The sequence below is a fragment of the Elephantulus edwardii genome, unplaced genomic scaffold, assembly GCF_000299155.1.
Source record: "Elephantulus edwardii isolate Elephantulus edwardi_28Jun2011 unplaced genomic scaffold, EleEdw1.0 scaffold00028, whole genome shotgun sequence".
In the NCBI taxonomy this organism is placed as follows: Eukaryota; Metazoa; Chordata; class Mammalia; order Macroscelidea; family Macroscelididae; genus Elephantulus; species Elephantulus edwardii.
In genome coordinates, this window is record NW_006399778.1 from 20,758,017 (window position 1) to 20,763,760 (window position 5,744).

The following is a 5,744-nucleotide window of genomic DNA, read 5'->3' on the forward strand; positions in this document are numbered from 1 at the left end:
CCTGCCTTCTGGCAAGGAGAGCTTCCCAAGAGCCTGTGAAGACGCCAGCCAAACCAGGAAGCAACCTATAGAGTGCTTCTATTCTGCACTCATAGGGCTGCTTATGAAATAGAATTCATTCAACAGAAACTAAAACCAACCATGGTGATTCTCCATGTAGGTTTAATCTCGAGGAACTGCAGGACTATTTTCCAAAGTGGCTGTACCATTATCAGCAATGGATGAGGGTTCTGAATTGTCTCTGTTGTTGTCAACACTTTATTATCTATGTGATCATAGCCATCTTAGTAGATGTGGATATCTCCTTGTGGTTTTTTCTGCAATTTTCTGATGGCTAATGATTTTTAGTGTATTTTGCCATTTCTTGGCATTTATATATCTTCCTTAGATAAATTATTATTAACACTTTTTTGTTCATTTTTAGTTGGTTAGAGTTGTTCGCTCTTGAAGTTGGCAGCTTCTGCTATCAATGTCTTCTTTCTGAGTGATTCTAGTATATGGGCCTTTTCATCTTAAAATTAAGACTATGTCTCTGCTGTGACAAGCTGGAGTTCAGGTTAAAAAAATTACTTAAAATCTGGGTTTTGAAAAAATGTCTTGATAGAGTCTGTGTGAATCCAGCAGGGAAGACTTAAGGGAATCATTTTTGTCTGAAAAAGCTGTAGTCCAATTAATATTCTGTAAAAGGAAAAAAAAATCTTAGCAGTGCAAAGTTCTGGGTAATACTGCTAATTATGGTTTGCTCCCCCAAATCCTACTCTGCCCTTTGAGTCTTTCCATTCTGCTAGTCACTCTGGAGAATAAATAAACTCATTTGTCTGACCTCGTTCCCAGACAAGGGCAGATCACAATTCTGCAGGGAAATTACAGAAACAGCACTCTACTTCTTGCAAGGTGATTCTGGCCCATTTCTTTCCCACCCCAGGGCTCCCCTTCTGACATTAGCATCTATTATTTTCCTGGCTGAATCCGTCCCTAAAGGACACTCAGAGTCCCTAGGCAGTTGCCAGTGTCAAGGAAACTGTACTAGTTGTGAACGGAGCTTGGTCTCCTGGAGGAAGCAGAAGAGAAACCAGGTGGAAAGCTTTGGGAGGGATAAAGCAAAGCAGACCTGACTTCTGTGGTGAAATGAGTCCCAGGAGCCGTAGGCAGAACAGACTGAGCTTCTGTTTCCTTGGTAAGAACATCTTTAAGCAAAAAAGAATGCTCTGAGCTTCAGGACCTTTACGTCTTCACTCAAAGGGGCATCCAAATCTTGAAAAGGAATTAGAGCATCTTTTAATGAGGTTCATTGGTACAAATTCCCAGCATGACAGAGATGCTTGGTAATAATGTCCCAGAATAAGACACTTGAATACGCTCAGCACAAAGAGTCTTCAGAGTAGACAGTGGTTTTGGTATGCTCGGGAAGGAGGCTTGATGAATCGTTCTAGCATATAGGTAAGAGAAGGGGCTCCCTGTCCTAGGACATGTGTTTCAGGCCTACGACACGTGTTTCAGGCCACAGTCGTGTTTATGGAGGTAGTTTTCTTATTTTCAAGCTTGAAATATTGTAAGCTGTTTCCTTGGTGAGAATTCCAAACAAACATGGATAACCCCATCTTGTGATCTGTTAGAAGTTCTACACTTGTGTGCTGTCCAGTGATTGAATGACACATAATTTATGATATAAACAAAATATATGCAGAAGAAAACAGCACAGGGAATAGAGTGTGGGACTCCAGGTGTCAAACAATTTTGGTTTTTCAGGGGGCAGAAATATTTTTTTTTTCTCAGAAAAAATCTTGCCTGGAAATTCTCTGTGTATAAGATATACAGTTAATCTTCCAGTCCTTGGGAAATGACATCATGCTGAGAGAAGTGGAAGGTCAAAGAAGAAAAGAAAACCCTCAATTGATTGATACAGTGACTGTAACAATGGGCTTGAATACGTCTCAGGTTGTGAGGATGGTGCAGGATAGGGCAAGGTTAGATCTATTGTTCATAGAATTGCTGTGAATCAGAGAGAGCTCTCCTGACTTGTGGATAGAAAGTGATGTTACCAAGCCAAAGGTGGGTGATTTTAATCTGCAGCCCTCAGGCCTGGTTTCAATTGCTTTTGGTCAAACATTCTTCTAGTGGTATGTTGTTGTTGTTGTTGTTGTTGTTATGTGCCGTTGAGTCGCCTGCGACTCATAGCTACCCTACGTACAACAGCCCTAAACTCCAGTCTGTCCTGTGCCAATCTCACTGTCTCTGACACTCCCATCCCAATTATCCCAGTCACTGAATCAATCCACCTCATAGAGGGCCTTCCTCTCCTGCGCTGTCCCTCCACCCTCCCAAGCATGATGTCCCTCTCTAAGGACCGGTCTCTCCTCACAACATGTCCAAAGTAAGTTAGATGGAGCCTCAGAATCCTTGCCTCCAAGGAGCCACCTAGTTTAACCCTCTCCAGGACAAATCTATTTGTTTTCCTAGCAGTCCATGGTATTCTCAATACTCTTCTCCAGCACCACAGCTCAAAGGCATCAGTTCTCCTTCTATCCTCCTTGGTCATTGTCCAACTCTCTGATGCATAACAGGTGATTGTGAAGACCATGGCCTGTATCAGATGCACCTTAGTCTCCAGAGAGGCACCACTGCTCTTCAGCACTTTGGAGAGGTCCCTAACAGCAGACTTTCCCATGGCAATGTGCCTTTTAATTTCCTGGCTGCTGGTGCCAAGACTGTTGACTATGGAGCCAAGCAAACTAAAGCTGTGTACATGTCTAGTGGTATAGCACTGATTAATCAATTTGCTACACAGAGGTAACTTGTGGTTGCTGTGATGCTAACACTGCGACACTGATGTGTCAAATGTGATAATGGTTACCTATGGTGGACAATGTTTGGTGGAGCTCCCAGGTTAAAACAAGCTTGGAAGGAGGAGTAGTATCCACTTCCAAAATAGCTTGCCTCCAGAAACCCTATGAACTTAGAGTAATGAAGAAAGTTATAAAAGTGTTCAGGTCTTTCATTCATAGAGTCACTATGAGTCATCTACTATGTGATGGCACTTAACAACAACATAAGGTATAGAAACTAAGCTGGGCTAAGTGGATAGTTTAGATTGTGCATGTGTGAGGCAGGAGAACTGGTATATTGGAATTTATAGGAACTTCCATGTTAATAGGCTCCTTCTGCCACTAACTCTCCCAACTCAGAAAAAAACAACAACAAAACTTTAGAGATTGCAGGACGTAAACCTTTATTCTGGTGTACATAATGCCATTTGGGAATGAGTTTGATAAGTGTCATCGAGTCGAGCACGATTTTTACCAACCCCACGAACAACGGATTTGAACTCTCTCCCACTCTGTGCCATCTTCATCATCTCAGACACATTTGAATTCATTGCTTCAGATACTGCATCAGTCCTTCCCATTGAGACCTTCCCAAGAGTGATGAGGTCATTTTCTAAGAAAAAGCCTCTCCTAACAACTTGTCCAAAATATGTGAGGCAAAGCTTCATCAACTGTGTCTCCAAGCAACGTTCTGGTTACATTTTCTATACCACATATCCGTTTGTTCTTCTGACGGTCCACGGAAAAATCAGTACTTATCTTATTGTTGTTAGGTACCATAGAGTTGGAAATGACGCTCTAAGGGATTTTTCAAATAAAGTTAATTCCATGGGAAGAGACAGCTCATCTTTCTCCTCTGGAGCAGCTGGTGAATTTGAACTGTGTGCCTTCAGGTTGGCAGTGCAACCTTTTACCATAAGGCCACTAGAGCTCCATTCAGCTCTAGGACTTTCTTTATTATGTGAATAATGTTGCATCAATGTTGAAAATAAAAAGATCTTGAGTCATAAATAAAAAGCAGATCAAGTACAGAGAAGGATGTATAAATGGAAAGAAAGAAACCACATGAAGATCACCATGTAGCTCAGGGACCGAAGCAGAAAGGAGACCAGGATCCTCTACAAGAGACAACAGAGAGAAACCTTCCCTACAGCCAGTGCCCTGAATGTAGGTTTCTAGTCTCATAAACTGTGAGAAAACACATCTCTGTTCATGAAAGTCACTCATTTAGGATAATTCTGTTAAAGCAGCACTAAGGAATACTTACATAGGTTTTGATACCTGGTTTTACCTCTGGAAGTCTGTATCCTAGGAATTCTCTCAGTCTTAGCCAGAGGAACAGATGGTGACCCTCACTAGAACTCTATTCACTGGATCTAGTCCCTGTGGCTTCCCGTGGGAACCCTGGAGGGCTCTGTAAGCGACACTTCTAAATGGACCATGGTCTCTGTGTGCCCTCTGTCCCCTGGTCTGAACTTTGTGCTATGTTTATGGAAGGCATGTAACAAATGTTGCTCAGATCAAAATAACATAAAAGTTCCAAAGCATACTTGAAATATCACTGGTAATGGCATAGTGAAAATACCAGAAAGGGGAAGGTTTCTAGAATATTCAAAGTCCTGCATCATATGAAATCCCTGAGATAAAATTCAGAGGTAGAAAAGTGAGCTTTATACAGGATGTAGGATGAAAACTCAATGTGTATGCCTCAAGACCCTCAACTTTGCTATCATAATCCCATTCTTCATATGTACTAGTGGAACAATCCCCCATCACACACACACACACACACACACACACACACGCCCTCACCTTTCATAACTGCTTTCCAAACATCCTCAGATCACCATCCTTCTGGTCAAGCGTGCTTGGCTCCAGCTACCTGCCAGCTGCCAGGGCTGCTGACTTGAACACTATTTAACAACATAAACCCTCCTGCCCGCCCCTCCATCTGTCCCATTGTTGGAGACTCTGCTGCTTCTGGTTTAGAGGGAAGCCTTCATCAGAAGAAAATTCCAGATCCAAACCCTGTAGGTTAGAGTGACTGCAAGACCCCCACCCCCACCCCAGATCTCCTGGCATGTGCTCCACACAGACCCAACAGTTGTGTGCAGGCTGAGAAAACCATCCCAAACACAATGTATACAAACTTTGTAAGCAAACCAAGGAAAATGTAAAAAACCCAAAACCTGAGGTAGTGGAGCTGGGGAGGATGGCCAGCCTCACACGGTTGAAAGGACCCTAGTCAATGATGCAAGGACGATGCAGTCCTCTGGGTGCTGAGTCATGCCAGGCACAGCAGTCCTGGGATTTGCATCCTACTTGGCGCTTGCGAGTTCTTTCAAAGTCAGGTGGCTGCAATTTGCCTTCCAGCTGACTTGCTTTCTGTGTGCTGAAATAATCCCCAAAGCTGCTGCTGATAAAATATATATGTGCATCTCAATTGCCTTCGCTCTTCAAACTCAGTGGTGAAGAAACAGGGGTGGGGAGGAGAAAGATTTGAAGACTTAGAGGCAAACACAGATCTTTGAAGGAAACATAACTAGAATGGCTCCAGGATTTTTGCTTTGACCAACTGGATCAAAAGGAGCTAAGGAAAATAGAAGTCTTCTCAGCACGGCTTCGTGCCAGTTGAGAACATGTAGGGATCATTCCAGTGTAATAAATTTCAAGTGCTTCTGGGTAAAATACTTGGCACTCAGAGTTAAAGTGGTACCTTGGTGGCAGAAAGCTTGGAGTAGACAGATTTAAGACGGCGTGGATTTGGATCCTGACTCATCACTGCCTATGTGACTTTTGGCATGTTGCAGGAACTCTGAGGCTTATTAGTGTGTGTATGTGCATTCCTATGAACAAAAGGCCTGAAGCCCCGAAGCCCCTCTACAGCTATAGATATTGATCAAAGAGTTTCTGGACACA